This window comes from Marmota marmota, unplaced genomic scaffold, assembly GCF_001458135.2.
Source record: "Marmota marmota marmota unplaced genomic scaffold, marMar, whole genome shotgun sequence".
Classification (NCBI taxonomy): Eukaryota; Metazoa; Chordata; class Mammalia; order Rodentia; family Sciuridae; genus Marmota; species Marmota marmota.
Window position 1 is genome coordinate 26,356,544 of NW_026000174.1, and position 19,575 is coordinate 26,376,118.

The 19,575-nt window shown below is 36.1% G+C and overlaps 1 protein-coding gene across 6 annotated transcripts in view; it reads right to left on the minus strand.

Annotated features, from left to right (window-relative positions):
- Nucleotides 1-14,959, minus strand: part of Btbd10 (BTB domain containing 10) — a 60,254-nt gene extending 45,295 nt beyond the window's left edge. For 2 of the 6 annotated variants that reach the window (XM_015477651.2, XM_048788387.1), the window contains exons 1-2: nucleotides 14,818-14,959; nucleotides 14,429-14,516 (exon numbers count right to left, since the gene is read on the minus strand). The gene's annotated coding sequence lies outside the window, so the exon portion shown is untranslated. The remainder of the gene's footprint in view (nucleotides 1-14,428; nucleotides 14,517-14,817) is intronic. The other 4 variants (XM_048788389.1, XM_048788388.1, XM_015477652.2 and 1 more) reach the window with 3 other exon arrangements.
- Nucleotides 14,960-19,575: the final 4,616 nt, after the last annotated feature.

The window sequence follows — 19,575 nt, forward strand, 5'->3', positions numbered from 1 at the left end:
ATGGCAATATGTAAATCAATGGATGTGTAACTGATGTGATTCTGCAATCTGTGTATGGGGTGAAGGTGGGAGTTCATAACCCACTTGAATCAAAGTGTGGAATATGATATGTCAAGAAATTTGTAATGTTTTGAACAACCCACAATAAAAAATTAAAAAAAAAATTTTAAAAACATTAAAAAAAAAGAAAAAAGAAAAGAAAATCATGCAGAAATCACCTGTACAGAAGCTGAAAAAACTGGGCTTGTTGATTAGGGACATGTGTTCCTCCAGATTACCAAAAGTTAACTGAGAAAAGGTGATTCAATTACTTTTCCTTATCTTGGATATTACTATCTCAACAAGGAGGGGCAGGAGTTATAAAAATCTTTAAAACAAAGGTAACATAAGTATTCCCTGGGACACTATTTACAGATATTATTAATGACAATGATCTATAGAAGGATCTTTTTTTTTTAAAACTAACAATATGAGACAGGAATTTAGGAACACAGAGAGCAATGAATCTCAAAAGGGGAACCGCCCTTGAACCACTGTAATACAAAACAACTTGTAAGCAACCCAGACTTCTTCCTAGACAGTAGCTTGCCTACTGATGAAAAAAAGAACAAAACAAGATAACTACAAAGCATCTGGAGGAACTAAGTAGCAGGATTAAAACATGCAAGGGAAGGGTGAAGTACAAAGAAAAATGGCACAAACTGGGTAACCCCACCCTGACTTCGGTTCTAGTTCAGCCCCTTAGCTACTCTATAAATATAAGAACTCCAAACTAAAGCAACACAACATACTTTCTCAGTAATCGCCCATATTACATTCTCAAATGTGTGCTATCCCTTTATAATAAATCTCTTACCCTGCTACTCGTACCTAAGGCGTCCTTGACTTCCTTATGTAATATGTCAGGAGCTGGAATGTTCAAGTAAGTACACAAGATCTCTTCTGCCTCTGGAGAGACCTCTTTGGATCCCCTTATGTTGACATAAGGAAACAATTCATTCTGTTCATACTAGGTATCAATGAGCTAAGAAGTTTATATACATATATTTTAAAGCTTAAAACAACCCTATATTAGTCTCCTGTTTCATATATGAACAAATAGTGGAGTTAAGATTTATATCCTATTTTAACAAAAGTCCACATTCTTCCCAACGTAACCAAGCCAAGTAAAAAGAAACTCATATTTTTGTTCCTCATTACCAACAGATGTCTTTTTTAAACTAAGCCATCATGTGGCATTGTCCATCCCATTGAGACCTTGATCTACTGTCATTACACAAGAGCATGTCTATTAACATGAAATGATTAGAAAATAATTCAAGTGTGGTAACTGGAGAGAAAGACCCGATGGTAATAAGAGACAAAGAGTTCAGACCCAAAAACTGTCATAAGCTAAACAGAAAGCCAAATATCCATTAGTGTGGGTAGTAGAGCTATGGAGAAGCTAAACCAAGACAACTGAGAGGGATAAATGTCCTAAGTTAACCTTCCTTATATAGAAAAAGAACCAAAAGGAGGAGAGAGAACCCCATAGAGTAAATGAAGTACTTAAGACTGGCAGACAACAGAATGAACACATGAATGTTCACACAGTTAATTCTACCTATATAGCAAACCTTCATATGGATCTAGATAAAAGAATACCGAAAGACCAGAAACTGAAAATCATTTGATGAGCCTCGACCCTTAGGAATGCAAGAGGGATGATACTACGCAGAAAGCCAGAAAATAGATATAACCACCATGAAAGCCTGAAACATTTCTAGAAAATATTTATAATTTCCTCATGATACTTAACCCATTTTAAATTTTCCCATGAAGTGTGACATAAATCCATAAATAGATAAAAAACTGAACACTCATTTTCAGAAGCATTAAGAACTGGAAGAATTTGGGGGACTGAATACTATACAAATAATCCTGAAGGACAAAAACCACCACGTAGAAACAATTTTTAAAAGAAATGGAAATCAAAGGGATGTAAAAGAACAACCTCCTGCAAATGCAATCAGGTAAACTGATCATGCAAGCTTAATTGCAAAAAAAACTATTTAAATTTTTTTTAAAAAATGTTTTAAAGTTATTTAGAGACACTGGCCAAACAGTGAAAGAATTTACTCCTGAAAAACTACAACTTCAGGGACAGAATCGCAAGTTCAGTTCCAAATTTTTTTGCTGTGTTCCCTATCCCTCAAAATATGATGAAGGAAACCAGTGAGTCATACAAGATCAAAGTGGTAAAGAAAACTTCAGGGCTAGAAGTACAGATGGAAATTTAAGACAGACATACTGGAAATGAAAGAACCATAGAGAGGTGAGACACAAATTCTGAGCATAAACTCTGCTTAAATCCCTAGACAACAAATGATTACACATGCATGCAAGGGAGACCGCAGGTAGCCTGCAAAAACAAAACCAGAGACCATAGATTATACCCTTAAACACTGGTGATATGAAATCGGAGTTTGATATGTTTTTTAACTGAGTGTATTCCGCAAACACATAAAATTCAAGCATCAGAAAAGTGAAGTCCTTACTGGTATGTGAGTACAGAGACCACAACAAGCCGACAAGCTAAAAATAAGGAAAGAATTCCCAGAAATAAAGAACCAACAGAGAGGGTAAATTCCAAAATCTTGAGTAAAATCTCTGTTTAGATTCTTGGCTGACCACCAAATTACATAGGTGTTAGAGGGACTCTCCTCTACCCTGTCCCCCAGGAGACCAAGCTAATAAGTAGCTGAAAGAAGGAAAAAATGAGCACAGATAGAACTGCTATAACTGCAAGAGAAACAAGTTTGCAATTTGAGTACAGGCAAAGATGGTTGGTTACTTCACCTATGTGAAGTTTTTGTCCTTCATGATTATCAGGAGGCAAATCAGCAGTCACTAGAAAGAAATCCACATAAGAACACTACAATGCCCAGGTTTCAACAAAAAATTATGAGACATGCAAAGAAAAGAGACAGTAAAAGGTAATCAATAAAAACTGACTCCAACTAAGCCCAGATGTTGGATTTAGCAAAGACTTCAAAACACTCATTATAAATATATTTAAACATTTCATTATAATTATGTTCAAACAAATATTGAACAATTAAAGTTCTACAAGAAGAAAACAATCTTGAATAACAAAGGATTCTCAATAGAAAAGTAAAAACTGTCAAAAAAATTCAGCTTTGGGGCTGGGGATGTGGCTCAAGTGGTACCGCACTCGCCTGGCATGCGTGCAGCCCGGGTTCAATCCACAGCACCACATACAAAGATGTTGTGTCCGCTGAAAACTAAAAAAAAAAAATACTAAAAAAAAAAATTCTCAAAAAAACAAAATTTCAGCTTTAGCTACAAAGAACAATAAATGAAAAACTATATGGTCATAATAGCAGATAGAGAAGAAAAATGAACATTGCTGCAGAGACAGGTGGGATATCTAATGACACAATATCTAAATACTTTGAATCACTACTGAGACACACAACACGAATCAATGAATCTTAAAAGTACTGGGTAAATGAAATAATCCAGATTTAAGATAATGTCTAGAAATACCACATAAAAATGACTAGTTGCCTCTGAGGAAACACTAAAATAAAAGGGGAATTTACTTTTCATTGTTTTTCCTTTTATACTATTAGAATTTTTTACATATTGTTTTTATGATATTGGGGGACACTGTAAGAAAATATATGGACTTGCTCTACTAAAGAAATTTCCTTCTTGTTAAATTTTACTGCTTAAGTATAGTTTTGGGGTATTATTTTTTACTGCTTACATATGGTCAATATGTATGCACTGGCAAAATGTTTATTCCATGTGTTCCCCATTATACTATAAGATTCTGAGGACAAGAACAAAATATAACTCATGTTTATGTTCCCATACCTTAATATAACTTGTATATAAATCTTATAAAATGTTTTAACTAAGACTAAAGAAACTGGGGAGCATTTCATGTAATATAATCCAACAATGCAGAGAAAATATAAAGTAGGAAGATTTATAAGCAGTTTTTAGTTTCCAGTTGCTTCTCTTAAAAGAATATTATCTTAGCTGGGTGTGGTGGCACACACCTGTAATCCCAGCAGCTCTAGAGCCCGAGGTAGGAGGATTGCAAGTTCAAAGCTAGGCTCAGAAACTTAGCCAGGCCTAAGCAACTTAGTGAGACCCTGTCTCAAAATAAAAAATAAAAAGGGCTGGGGATGTGCTCAGTAGTTAAGCACCCCCAGGGTCCAATCCCTGGTACCAAAAATAAAAATAAAAAATAAAAAAAGAATATTATATAACTATACCCAAGTTTTAGTCAAGGCATAAAGCACCAATCATCTTACTCTCAAATGATCACAAATTATAATTCAATTTCTAAATTGCTCTCAGGACATATATTTATTTAAAAAGTAGAAAAAAAGGAGGGAAAGTATAACATCCCTGGAAACATTTTTTTAAGATTACCAAATGAGTCCTAAATTTTCCCAAACTAATCCTCAAAATGCTTGGTTGCTTCACACAGAAACCCTTTCAACTGTCAAGGTTTATACTTTTCTGATCTGTTACAGTGAAAATAATACTTTTATGTAATTTCTGTTCAAATTTTGTTGACTTCTTAAGGTATTAATATGTTTTTTTTTTCTTTTCTCATCTCAAACAACCCAATAAATAAAAGAGTGGTGGTGTAGTCCAGTGGAAGAACACCTATATAACATGGGTGAGACCCTGGGTTCCTTTCACAGTACTAAGGGAAAAAAGAAAAAATGTTTGAAGTTTGAAACTCTTTTTAAATCTTAAGCATTTATGAAATACCTACATTACATGATTAGCATTTTAAACAACTAGCTACTGTTAAGAGTCCTAATTCTTAAAAACTTATTAAAAGCTATATGATTTTTAGTAGTCTAAAAGATTTATTATCATTTTGCTTTCTGCTCTATTTTTCCTTTTCTACTATAACCAAACAGTTTTGCCTTCAAAATCTGAAACGCCTTAACTGAAGCAAATCACCTTGACATATTATTTAACAAAGGCAAAGCTGTAAGCTGCTGAAGTGCCTAATTAAAGAGGATTACATTCAGCTCCTAAGAAGGCAACACTCTTTAAAAAGGCACACTCAGATATTTTTAAATGTTAAAATCCTTAAAATTTTCTTTTTTTTTCTACATGACAATTTTTTGTAAGTTATGTATTTTTTCTACATATAATCTTTATTATGATGCTCCATTTTGACCAATTTATTATTTCCCTTACCTTGTATTTCTTTCAGATTTTTTGCTTAACTGTTTATCTGCCATCAACTCAACAGGCTATAAAAAGCTCTAAATATGATTCAATTTCCAGATTGTATGCTATCCCATAGAACTCTACATGATAATGGAAATGTCCTATATCTGCATTATCCAAAAAAGTAGCTTCTAGTCACATGTAGTTTAATATTATGCACACACAATATGTGTACTACCAGTGAAGAACTGAATTTTCAATTTTCCTTTTTAATTAATTTAAATAGCCACAAGTGGCTGGTAGCTACCATATTTATCAGCACAATTAGAAGCAGAACTTCCTCCACCAAAGAAGTTCTTTTCCTCCAAATGTTTCATTTTAAGAAACCTAAAATTTGCTCTGAGACAAAATACTAGTTCACAATGAGATATTCTAGATATCTTTGTGACTTAGTATTCCAGGCAGTATTCCATTTTAATTAAATAAAGTTATTTCCTTATATTGAAATATTCTTTAATTAAGGCTTATTAAAATAACTTGCTTTAATACCACATAGCCAATTATCACACCAAATTGTCTCTCAAATTTAATACACAACCCATAAAAATGTCACACCCAGAAAATGAATTCTAAAATTTCAATTGGTTAACTATTTGAGCAGAAGATCCTTTCCTTCCTCACATCATATCCTCCACAAATTCCAAACTGCTAAAGAGTTCAAGTATAACAAAAAAAGTCAAGAAGAAAATATATAGGAAAATAATCTATATAATTAACTGATTCTCAGAATAGAGAAAGAATTGCTAAGCCAAAAATAAGAATAAAAACACCTTAAAGCCAAAGACTGACATGGGAATGTGCAATCAATCATTTTATGCCATCATTTTCAATAAAGATGAGGGAAAACATCAGGGATTAGAATCAGAACTACAGAATAGCTTTCAAAAAGTATCAGATTATATCACATAAGAATTTAAAAGTAAAAGATGACAAACTAGAGAAATGTTTATAAATCTATACTTTAAAATCTGAATACTGTAAAGGAAAAATGGACAAAGTTTCATGAACTTGCAATTTACAAAAAGAATACTAATGATTAAAAAGAAGAAATAGGGCTGGAGATATAGCTCAGCTGGCAGAGTGCTTGCCTTGCATGGACAAGGCCCTGGATTCAATCACCAGTACCACAAAAAAAAAAAGAAAAGAAAAAGAGAAAGAAAGAAAGAAAGATTTCAACTCATTCATAATATAAGAAAACCACGTTAAATCAGATGTTTAACCAATCAAAGGTTTGTTTTAATGATAACTAGGCAAGGGTTCAAGTATTGGGGAAACTGTCACTCAAGTTCATGGGAGTATAAATTGATTTTCAAAGTATATACCTTGACACCAGAACTCCTACTTTTAAATTTTTAACCTAAGAAATACATTTATCAAAGAATTTATGATAAAAGAGGGTAAGGGAGACTAATTTCCAAAAGCAGGGAACTGATTACAATACAGTACATTCTCATAGTGTTGAAGAATATAACATGGAAAATTATTACCAATAAATGCTTAAGAAAAGAACATAGGTTATACAATAAATAAATTGACATGTTTAACAAAATGTTAACTTTTAAATATAGTTATGTGTTTCTTTGAATTTCCTTTTATTTCTTAAAATAAATATTTTAAGTGATTACATACAAGAAAAATCCTAATTTTGAGTGTGTGTGATGTAAGTGTGTGTATGTAGTATAACTGAAAGTAACTGTCATTGACTTGGATTATCATGCCATTTTCTTCTTTGCCCTTTGCTGAATGTTCCAAATTGCATCTAATACTTTGATAATCACAAAGAAATCACTCCAAAGAAATGTAATTTCATAAGATATTTTACAAAGTACTCATCATAAAAAATTTTCAAGGTTAACAAATGTTTAAGGCTACTGTTAAATGTTACCATAATATTATTCACTATGGAAGCAAAGATGATTAACAATGCCACAGCATTTTTCTTCTAAAATATGGCAACTGTTCTCTTTCTTAATGTTGTGAGCTTGACTAACACAAAGAGTTACATATATTTACAAATAATTCATATGTACTATCAGACCAGTATTATGTATACAATATATACAAAAAAATGGAAATGAAAAAAGAGAAATAAAAACTAAAGATTAAGTTCTATTGTTTTATTCACCCTATAGCATAATGAACAAGTTTTTCATAACATCCCTAGAGAGAAGTGCATGCAACCCACTAGAGAAAGCAATGGAATAAAACACTCAGAAGACTTGTAGATCTCTATTCTAGTCTCAACCTTCCTAATAACAGTATTTATTACCTACAACCTTTTTATCAAAATCAGTTAAAAGGGCTTGACCTATGTTTCACTTTTCTCTTCCAAAAATGGAGAGCATTAATGATTTTAAAGTACTTTCAGTATTAATATTCCCACTAGTCTCTAATAACTAAATATTCTCCTTTATAGGAAAGACTTAAGCAATTTCGAAAATTCAACAATAAGGAAACAAGAACATCTCAGTTAACAATTTATGGGAATTTCATAATTTTTTTTTAAGAAAACTACATGGGTTGGGGGTATATATAGCACAAGTGGTAGAGCAACTGCCTAGCATGTGGAAGGCCCTGGGTTTGATCCCTGCCACTGCAAAATAAACAAACAATAAAAAATCCTTTAAATGAATAAATGAAAAGCTGAAAGGAGCAGATTGCATTGCTTGCTTTCCAGATGTGAGAAAAATAAAATTCAAGCCCAGAGTGTATAAAACAAACTGCCCAAAATGAAATAATTACCTTTAAAATAATGCAGCATTTTGTGTATGCCTCTAAAAATAAGAAAATCATAAAAATGTTTGTTGCACAATTTTGTAGCTGAGATTCTTTCTTAGGTAACTGAGCTTTAATTTTTTTTTTTTAAGAGGGAGAGAGAGAATTTTTTTTTAATATTTACTTTTTAGTTTTTGGCGGACACAACATCTTTGTTTGTATGTGGTGCTGAGGATCGAACCCGGGCCGCACGCATGCCACGCGAGCGCGCTACCGCTTGAGCCACATCCCCAGCCCTAAAATTTATTTTTAAGCTGATATTTAATGTAGTTAAACCAGAAAACTCACGATAAGTTTTTACTCATTTGCTATAAGCAATAATAATCAAAGATCTATTTTCTCTTTCCTTGTGTCCATTTTTCTACCTGGCATTCAAATTAGGTACAATACTAAATTATCAGTCAATGAACACCAATGTACAAAGTAAGAAAAAGAGCTTCCCATTGTTCAATGCTTACTAAAATAAAGAGAAAATAAAAATCGTTTAATTTCCAGTGGAAGAATCATACTGGCAATGCTGTAAATAATCATTTGAATTTTTCCTCTCCAAATGAGACAGGCAAATGTGAATAATTTGTAAATTGATAGATCACTAAGGGTAGAAAGGGTGGGAAAAAGGAGGCAATAATTCCAGGATATTATTTTCTGGGCATAAACACAAAGCAAAATGCTAACAACTTAAATTCATACATCATTTTACTATTTACATAGAATTTTATATGCTTTATTTCATTTCATCCTTAAATTCCTGGCAATTATGTTCTATGTTGTGTTAGAGGAAACAAAAGGGTCAGAGAGGCTAAGTAACTTTTCAGTCATAGAGCTAACAGTTGTCTTTAAACTCAGACCAAAATGATCCCAAATAAGGTATTCCAAGCAGAAAAATATGATTGCAACTTAAAATGACCTCAGAAAAGTATTATTCATAGTTTGTAATCAAGTAGAACTTCAATCAGTGAGTATCATAATAGACTCATCCCAGCTAAACACTAAATATTAACTTCAGTTTGTGACCAAAAATTCTAATAGATTACTCATTTAAACTACAAAAATGAAAATAAGTGCTCAACTATCTGTATTCTCTGTTCCACATTCACAGATTCAACCAAGAATCACATATAGACTTTTTTGGATCATTATTCCCAAAACAATACAGTACAGCAACTATTTGTTGCAGCATTTATATTATATTAATTATTATGAGTAATCTAGAGACAATTTAAAGAATATGGGAGAATTTACTATAGTACGTTATATGCAAATATTATTCCATTTTATAAAAGGAACTTGACCATATGAGGATTTTATATGAGGGAAGGGGGACAGGGTCCAAAGCACCAATCCTCAGATAACCAGGGATGATTATGCCATATAATGAGAGACCTTACACCTTTAACTAAATAATATAATTAAACTACTAATCAGGTGAAGAAAGATATTTTTATCAGCAAAGATACCTTACAACCCAGCAATCTATGACATAAGGTTTCATATTTAGTGTAAAATCCTTCCTCTTTATGTTCTATTTCAAGTACAGGCTAAATTTCTTTTATCCAAAATGCTTGCAAACAGATATGTTTCAGATTTGAGTTTTTCAGATTTTGAAATATTTGTACTGACTCTGTTAAGCATCCATAATCCAAAAATCTGAAGTACAAAATGCTGTGAAAATTGTACTCAATTTATTATATTCCCATTCCCTATATTTAACATTTATCAACCTCTTCATCCTCTCCCAGTGAGCATCTCTTTGAATTCTAATTGTTCACCTTCCATCTCTAAGTTCTTCTTTACTATCTTCTTAGTAAGGTAGGTGTGTCAGTTTCAAGGATCCCCAAACAAACCTGAGTAGGCCATATTAAGGGAAATGAATCCTGTACTTGTAGCCTGAACCCTAGTAAAGATTTTAATAAAGAGATTAAAAAAAATTCTAATATAGAATTTCCCGGAAATGCTTGCAACCAGAATTGATACAGATTTTAAATTGGGGGGGAAGGGGGCTAATTTTGGAATCTGTGTGTGTGTATGTGTGTGTGTGGGTGTGTACGTACATACATACATACACATATATACACAAACACACACACACACATAATATGCAATATCTTTGGACTATCCAAGTCTAAACACAAAATACATAAACACCTTATATATGGGCTGAAGGTAATTTTATACAATATTTTAATATTTCATGCAATATTTAATATTTCTGTTTACATTTAACAATCAGACTTGTGGCATCACGTTACTGCTCAAAGCATTCAGATTTTGGAGATGTAGGACTCTGGATTTTCAAATTAGGGATGCTCAACTGCAATTCTTCCTCTATTAATAAACATCTGCAACTACCTCTCCCTCCCACCCCTTAGTTTTAGTTCAGGACCAAAGAAACTAAATAAAGAAGTTAGATAAAATATATATATATGAAACTAATGGCCAAAAAAGTTTCTTATTCCTTCAACTATAAATTAAATTTACTCAGAATCATAGGTATTCCATTTCCTCCTCCCTCACAGAGGTCCACTCTGCTCAGATGAACCTACCATACACATGAACAGAAAATGTAAATCCTAAACATTCAGAGTTTCAAAACGAACCAGAGGGCACCTTTCTCCTAGCTTCTTCAAATGCTCATTTGGGAAAGAATTTCAGAGGCTTTTTGGAGCATAGAGGGAAGGGGGACAGGACTATTTCCAAGAGAAAATTTCCTACTTTATGACTCACAGTAGAAACATGGGGAAAGGAAAACAATGCTCCCTCCAACAAGCACAATTTTCACAAATAAAAAAAACAACAACTCAGAAATGGTAAAACTCTCAGACAATAACACCTCACAAACATAATAAATATCTCCTACTCTTTCGCATTCTATTCCAGATAGACAGAGATTGGAGCTTGATGTGTGAAGACAGGACTAAATTGAAGAAAATCAAGTCTGCAAACTCCCTAAGCAGTTCTGATTAAAAACCAAATTCCATGTAGTCTTTGCATAAGTTATTACAAATTTAGTTGTAAAAAGCAGTACTCTTTGTAAAACTGAACAATAGAAAAAAAGGGTTCTTAACCATTTTGTCTTCATTTTCAAAACTCTGTCCCCTCACTTAGCTTTCTCTTACCTTACTCTCCAGTGAGGACTCTCACTTTGCTCTCCAAATATCTAAGATCCACCTCATACTTAGACCTGACATCTAAAGCTCCCACTCCCCCTACCCAACTAGGTATGAATCAGATTAAAGTACTTCTCATTAATGGGTAAATGAGTTTTAATCCACAAGGTTACTAAGCTCTACAATGCGTAAGGCACAAAGTAATCAAAGTACCTATTCTTATAAGAAAAACTAATTAATCAAAATCAATCTTGCAATGGAAAGGTACGAAAGAGACATAAGAGTGCCTGCTTTACAACACACTTTCCTCATCCCATTTGAAAACGCCCCCTCTCCCCATCTGCCAGGGAATCAATATTTTTTCCAGTAAAAGTGAATGTCTTGGGCTGGGGTTGTGGTTCAGCGGTGGAGCTCTCGCCTAGCATGTGCAAGGCCCTGGGTTCGAATCTCAGCACCACGTAAAAATAAATAAAATAAAGGTATTGTGTTCAACTACAACTAAAAAGCAAATATTTAAAAACAAAAGAATAAGTTAGAAAAATTTTTTAAAAAGTGAATGTCTAGGAAAGCAACACAGAATGGCACAGCCAATAATAAACATTCAAATTCTGAAATGGACTATAGAAAGACTCCAAGATTTAAATTTAAACATTAGTTGCAAGTACATAAAAGAGTTTTTAAATCAACCAATTTCCTTACAAGATACCTATATATAAACTTTGCTCAGAACTCTGAATAATAATTATATTATTAATAAAAATATTATTATTATTTCTTTTTGGCACTGGGGATTAAACTCAAGGGCACTTAACCACTAAGCCATGTCCCCAGCCCTTTTTATTTTGAGACAGGTTCTTATTAAGTTGCTTGGGGCCTTCCTTGCTAAATTGCTGAGGCTAGCCTCAAACTTATAATCTTCCTGCCTCAGCCTCCCAAATCACTGGAATTACAAGTGTGTGCCACCATGCATAGCTAGAACCCGGAAAAGCCATAAATACTGACAGCCTTTCCTTCAGTTATTTCTACAGTTAAAATGTTAATATAGTAGTACCTCCTTGGACTCGAAGTATAGTTCCATGTTCCCCAGTGGATGTCTGAAACTACATATAGTACAGAATAAACCCTATATATAACTACATTTTTTCCTATACATACATAATATGATAAAGTTTAATTTATAAATTAAACACAATGAGAGATTAAGAACAATAGTAAACTGAGCATGGTGGCTCACACCTATAATTCCAGTGGTTTGGGAGATTGAGGCAGGAGAATTGCAAGTTCAAAGCCAGTCTCTGCAACTTAATAAGGCCCTAAGCGACTCAAAGAGACCCTGTCTCAAAAAATAAAAAGGGCTGGGGATGTGGCTTGGTGGCTAAGAAAGAGAGAGAGAGAGAACAATAAAACATGAAAATTATAACAATATACTGTAATAAAAGTTATAGGAACAGTCTCTCTCAAAATGTGTAGATCTTAGCAACCTCAGCATACAATTTTTTCTCTTAAGTCAAGAAATTTCACTTTTTTTTTTTTTAACTTAAAAAAGCCCTAAAGGGCTTCTTGTTGACACATTTGATTGCCAACATCATTACCCCTGGGTTTAATAAAAGAAAAATGAAAAAAAAAAAACTATCTACTGGTTTCAATTAGATTTGACATGTTCCCTCCCTAAGTCCTTCTAAAGACTGAAATTTTAAAGCGTGAACTACTTGCTTTAAACCTCTTTTTTTTTCAGTTATAAAATACATTAATTCTGACCTATAAAACAGCTCCTAGAGAACAGAATACAACTATAAACAAGTGTGGGTTTGATTGGGCCACATGCAGTTATTTTCAATTGTTTTAATTAGCCATCAATATTTTTAAAAATCAAGAGAGTGCATGTAAAAATTGAATTTTCCTGTATTCTCTTGAGAAGGCTGAAGACTGGGCCCATATTCACATACAGAACTAATCAAGTGGACCTGAAAACTTGACATCCCTCCTAGACAAGGCATAAACTCTCCATTGGACTTCACATTTTCATCACATAACTATTACCAGAAGACATGTGAGTTTGTTACCCATAATTCTTTTGAAAAGTGCATATATTCCAGTTTGCTTCCAAACTTCAAAGTATCCTAAATGTAAAAAATCACAAAGCAAACCACTGTTGTTTATAATTTCATGGTTAATAACTTAAAATTTTCACACAGCTTAGAAGAAAGGATGAGATAGAACAAAATTCAAACTGGTAGAAGAATAACATACAGCAGGTTAAAAGCCCATCTGAAAGCATTTGGGGGAATGAGGGAAAAAATGGTGTAAGAACTCAAAAACACTATTGAGACACTAGAAGGCCTTCCTGATTGAACAATGTTCCTTACCACATTCCATACTTCAGAATCTCCTTTCTCTCTCCTTATGCACAATAGCAGCTATTAAGTCATAAACTCTTGAAAAATATTAGAAAAATTTCTGAAACACATTGGCACCTTCAAAAATAACTCCTCAAACACCAGTTTCAATTCATCATCAAATTCTTTCCCAAGTATTTTTTATTGCTTTCTGCTTTATATTCAAATGATAACCACAGTCTCGTTCTTTCAGTTGGTCGTGGATAGGCTTTCCAATATGAAAACTTGGCCCTTGTGCTTTCCATTCTTTGTCATATCTTTTACTACAATTTCTAGTCTCTTTCATTCTAAATTTATCCCTCAACTCTTCTCTAAAAGCATTTTTTATCATATTTGCATAGTCGGGGTAGGGGAAGAGGTGAGCGGGTCAGGAGTTGGAAGCAATGTCCAAATAAAATCAATAAACATTGTGCTGCCTTATTCAGATTGTTAATTTAAATAAAAAGCGTGAAAACTCCTGAAGTCAAAATATACTTATAAAATAAATTCATTTGCTAAGGGCACAAAGTAACAAGCGAATGAAACTCTAACATGTCTGGACTAGTGACTTTTCATCATGGACTCCAAATAAGAGAAAAGAGAAGTGGGAAATTTGTTCGGTCCAGGGATGGTCACATTGGCCCAGTCACACTAACAAAATACCAAGGGAGGTCTTCCCTCCCTCAACCCTATTCCCAATTACAAGGCGTGTTAGGGCACTTGCATCTGAAGGAAGGAAAGAAGGAATTAGAACCTTTTCTATGCAAGTTTTGAAAAAGCAAAGCTTTACCATACACGATACTGTCACAGCACAAAAAAAATTATTGGGGTCTCACCCTTGTTCACCTGAAGGGAGACCGCCCACCATCTTATCCCCTAAAAGGGAGACGGACAACTCACCACCCTATTGTGATGCGCCCTCCTCAGGATGTCGCTGCCTTAAGCCCAGAGATGACAGGAAAGGGGCGGGGCACCGGGTTACTCTGCCCTGGGAAGGAGGGATGAAGCCTTCATCCCTGGGGGAAAGGCCTCCGGACTGCCAACCAAACAGCAGCACCCCAGGAAACCCAAGTCCCAACTCTGCCCCTCGGAGCTGGGTGCCAGTGGCCCAAGTCCAGAACGCCACCCACGCTCCCCTCGCCGTGTCCGGCCACCCAGACCACTGCCACAGCAGCCCGGCTCTCCAGCCCAGATTTCGCCCTCCGCCCCTTTCCTCCTACGCCCCCGCCAAGCCCAGCCTCCCACGCCGCCCCCACTGCGCTCCGCAGCTATGCCCATTCACCCCGAACCTGTAGGCCCCGTCGAGCGTCCACGGAGGATCAAGGCGAAGGCCGAGGTCGGCAACGCCTCCGCTTCCTCCTCAACCGGAACCCTCCAGAGCTGGCTGTGAGGCGGCCACTCCGGCGGCTGCGCCTACCAGAGCGGCCGGGCAGGTTGCAGGCCGGCTCCTCAGCCGCTTCTCGCGAGAGCCCGCAATCTGAAGAGGCGAGGCTAGCCGCGATCTCGCGAGAACAATGACTCTCAGCCCAGGGTGGGCGGGACGCCGAGCGTGTGCGCAATTGACGGAGCTGCAGCCTCCGACGGGACGCTTACTCTGGGGGCTGACGGGGCTGGGGGAAAGACACAGTGAGTGCGACCCTTCACAGACGTCAGCTCGGGTTCAGCCGTGAGGAGTTACCCCAGACCTTTGAATCCACATTTTTCCCTTGACTGCATGTCACCGTTAGAAAAAGCGGACAGCGTCTCCAGGCCAGAGTTAGAGAACGCCTCTGGGGCTCAGTTTGTTCAAAGAAAGCGTCGCCCTAACTGAGCAAACTCCAGAATCGCCCTTGCCGGAGCAGCAAGCAAACGTGGCCCATTGGGGCTGATGAACAGGCACTCGTTGTGACGGGTACCCTCTATTCCTAGTGTCTGCGGCTGCTTGTTTTTAAATGCTTAGTTGGCGGGAACCGGTGTGCCGGCTGAAACTATGGGAAGGCTGCGAGTAATCTGGATGAAGTATGCTTCTTGTAGGCAGAAGTCGCCAAGTAATAGGGCTTCAGTCGTCCGGCATCACTGAGCCCAACTTTAGACTACAAAAGGTTGAGAATTAACAAAACGTGGTCTTCACCCTAGAAGCGCACACCCTGGGGGCGAGACCCGCAGAATAGGTAATCCCATTCGGCTGTGCTAAAGGCTGAGCTGCTCCCAGTGAGCCAGGGTAGCTGAGCTGAGAAGTAATAACCCGCTAGCTCCACCTGCCATGTTGAGAAAGCCTGCACCTGGGATGACATTTGAGCTGAATCTTAAAGATGAGTAAGAGTTATCCAGTTTTGAGAAGAGTGGGAAGGGCGTTGCAAAGAGGATGCAACAAGGAAGAGGACCTGGTTTGAGTAATTTAGTATGAAAACAGATTTTGCGGAAAGAACTTTGCTGAAATCCTTTAATCACTGTTTAGTTCGGAAACTCCCTGGCTCCCACGTTTGATACCCAACGTGCTTTCCAAATCAATGTTTATGCTAAGGAAAAGAGCAGTTGAGGTGGACCATTATAGGATAGTGAGCAAGAACTTTAGATATCAGAGACCAAATGAAAACAAGTTATTGTCATAGTATATTGTTATTATAGTCTCAACATTCTGCTGAATTGAAAATTGCCAATAATATTTGAAGGTGTATAGTTTAAAAAGGCAATATGATAGGATCTTTTTATATAGGTAATCTCATAGAGAAAGTTAACAGAAAATCCTCAGCCCCCCCCCAAAAAAACTAGCCAATCTTGATTTATTATCAAAGTATCCTGTAAACTATGCTCAAAAGAGATAAATCTTGGGCAAAATTTATAATTAATGAGGTCTGTCAAACAGGAATCACTTTTTTATCAAAATAAAAGCTATCATTTTCTAAGGAGAAGTTCTGGTATTTCACTATAGAGCTCTCACCAATATCCCTTTAGACCTTCATATTATTATATATATTTATGTATAGATAGTTCCAATTGACTCACCCTATTCTCCTTACAAAAAAACCTAGCATTCATTAAGAAGACAACAAAAAATCATCCTAATCATTCTATGAGTCAGTTGTACTATTTAGTATAATTCAAAAACAGGGATTTTTCCAGGAAACATTAAAGAATCATAATAATGAAAGGTTTCTTGGGAAACGTGGAAGCTTTGTTTCATGCTAGACTCTGTTCAAAGTATACTTTGGTGAGGGAACTGGGGTTGTGACCCATTGGTAGAGCACTTGCCTAGCATGTGTGAGGTACTGGGTTTGATTCTCAGCACCATGTATAAATAAATGAGTAAAATTGTTAGAGTCTGTAAACAAGTCAAAATAACACCTGGCATTTTGCCAGGGGAATGTTAGAGTTCGTAAACAAGTCTGGATGGTGCCTGGCAAAATGCCAGAGGGAGTGGTTTGAGAAGTAACAAAAGCGAGCCATTAAGTGTGGAGATTCCTGATTGGTTGACTGATGTATCTAGTTTATGCTAATTAGATAAGCTGTGTGGAATGTATAAATACTGCTCCTGTCCTGCAATAAACGGCTCCCACTCCTGCTGTATCAACGTACACAAGTTGTTCGTCACCACCAGCCCCCCCCAACCCCCCCCCCCCGGTTATTTTGCTGCAGCCGGGCTGCGGCATAAAATAAAAGTTCATCAACAACTAAAGACACTTAAAAATACTTTGGTGAAGTCTGAAACATTTCGTGCTCTTATTCTTCAAGAAACATAAAAACTAATAAAGTTCCATTGTCCTTTGCTTAATTAACCTTTCAAATATTAATTTTGCAATAACTATACATATAGTAGATAATACTATTGATTTAAGATCATCACAAATTTGTCCTGACAATAATTTATCAATGCTAGCTGGCTGACTGCATAGACTTAGGTTCAGATCCTTGATGCAAGTCTTTCTCTACCAATATCAGTGTGCACACCAAAGAGGTCAATACAGAAAGAGAAGTTTCATATAGAAGCAATGAATATACTCCTTTGTTTACCCTTATTACTATATTATAGCATTTGAAATCAAGATTCTTTGAAAGCAGAACATAAAGTAGGATAAGTTTGAACACTTGCTTGGTAAATTCATAGTAAACCAGAGACCAAGAATCCTATTTATTTATTTTTTCTTTTTGGTGGTAGTAGGGATTGAACCCAGGGGTGCTTAACCACTGAACTACCTCCCCAACCCTCCTCTTTTTTTTTTTTTTTTCTTTTATTTATTTATTTTTGTTGTTGTTGTTGTTTTGTTTTGTTTTTGAGACAGGATCTCACTAAATTGCTAAGGGCCCCGTTAAGTTGCTGAAACTGAACTTGTGATTCTCTTGCCTCAGCCTCCCAAGCTATTGGGATTACAGGTGTGTGCCAGATAAGAGGAGTTTAGAGAAAGCCTCTTCCTCATTTTTTGATTTTCAAATATGTTCAGCTCAAAAACTAATCTTTATGCTAGATTGGCTCTATTTTAATTTTTAAAGCCTGACTGGAGGTGTAGCTTACTGGTAGATCTCCTCCTGCCTTGCATTTGTGGAGCCCTGGGTTTTCTTTGTACTACAAAGTTTATGCATTGCCACCTAATGGCAGGTATGGGGAAAATATGGTACACAAGGAATTCTATCCCTGTTCAGCACATGTTGTGTATTTATTGGTCAAGACCCTTATAAGAGAAGGCTGGGAATGTCCCTCAGTGGGTCTTGGATTCAATCCCCAGCACCATTCATACATACATACACACACACACACACACACACACACTACTAGGAGAAATACAGACATTACTAATATTCATATTCTAGTGATGAAAATGAGATATAAGCATAAAAGGAAAACAAGTAGGGTTTTATGGAGAAGTAATGTGCTGTCATGAGGTCACAGAAAAGAAAAATTACTTTGAGGGTTGACGGTGTTGCTTAGTAATAGAACACTTTCCTAGCATACTCAAGACTCTGGATTCTATCCCTAGCAGAGCAAGAAAAGAAGGAAAGGAGGAAAGTAAGATTACTCCTTACTGAAGAAATGAAGGTAAAGGAAAGGAAGAGAAGAGGAATGAAGTTTGATTTCAGCCCTAATTGACAGAATTTATGCATAGGAGAAAATAGAAAAGGCATGCCTATGGAAAGACCAATAAAAGCATATAAATGACAAATATCTTATAAGGAACTGAAAAACCAGCCTCTACCTCAGAGCAAAGCCTGTCCAAGGAAGCGGGCGTGACCCTTGTCCTTGGAAAGACCCACAGAGCACTCCAAGGCACATACCCACCCTGATGAGTTGTTTATCTACAAATAACAGAAGAGATCTGTAGCACCAGGTGTCCCTGACTCAGGCTAGATGAGGACCTATAGCAACCCCCTAGCAGCCACCAATCAGCATGAGACAGGGAAAATACCTGGGATGCCAGATAACCCTCCCAGTAGTTTATGGTGCTTGATAACATGTTGGGAAACCATGTAGTTCAGCATGTACACCCTTCATGGCTTAAACCAATCAGTTCAAACAAATCCCCCTCTTGTACTAACCAATCACCCTTACCCAACTTGTTCCTGCCAGTGAATGTGCTAATCATGTTTTAGAGTTTTATGATTTTCCCGCGGTGTGTGATAATTTGCTAAGAGATGTTATGATGTATGTGAAGTCCCTGCCTTCCCCAAAGAGTGTATAAAACTGCTGCAAACCCTGGGCTTGGGGTCTCTCAGCGTCACCAGTTGCTGTGTGCACGTGCGGAGGACTGAGCTAGCTCGCATTAAACACCTCTTTGCTGCTTACATGGATCTTGGTCTCTGGTGGTCTTTTGGGGGTCCCAAATTCGAGCATAACATAAGCATATATGAAGAATTATTGAGTGAATTTAAAGATACTTTTAATAATTGGAGATTCAATATCTATGAAGATATGAATTCTTTAAAAATATAGAGGGAGGATCAATAAAAAAAAACTATAGGTTTTATTTGAATGTAAGGTGTGTGTGTATATGTTAAGGCAGAAATTTAGCAACTGGATTTAAACTGGAAATATGAAAATGGAAAGGGTAAAGAATAACCTAAACACTTTTGTAACA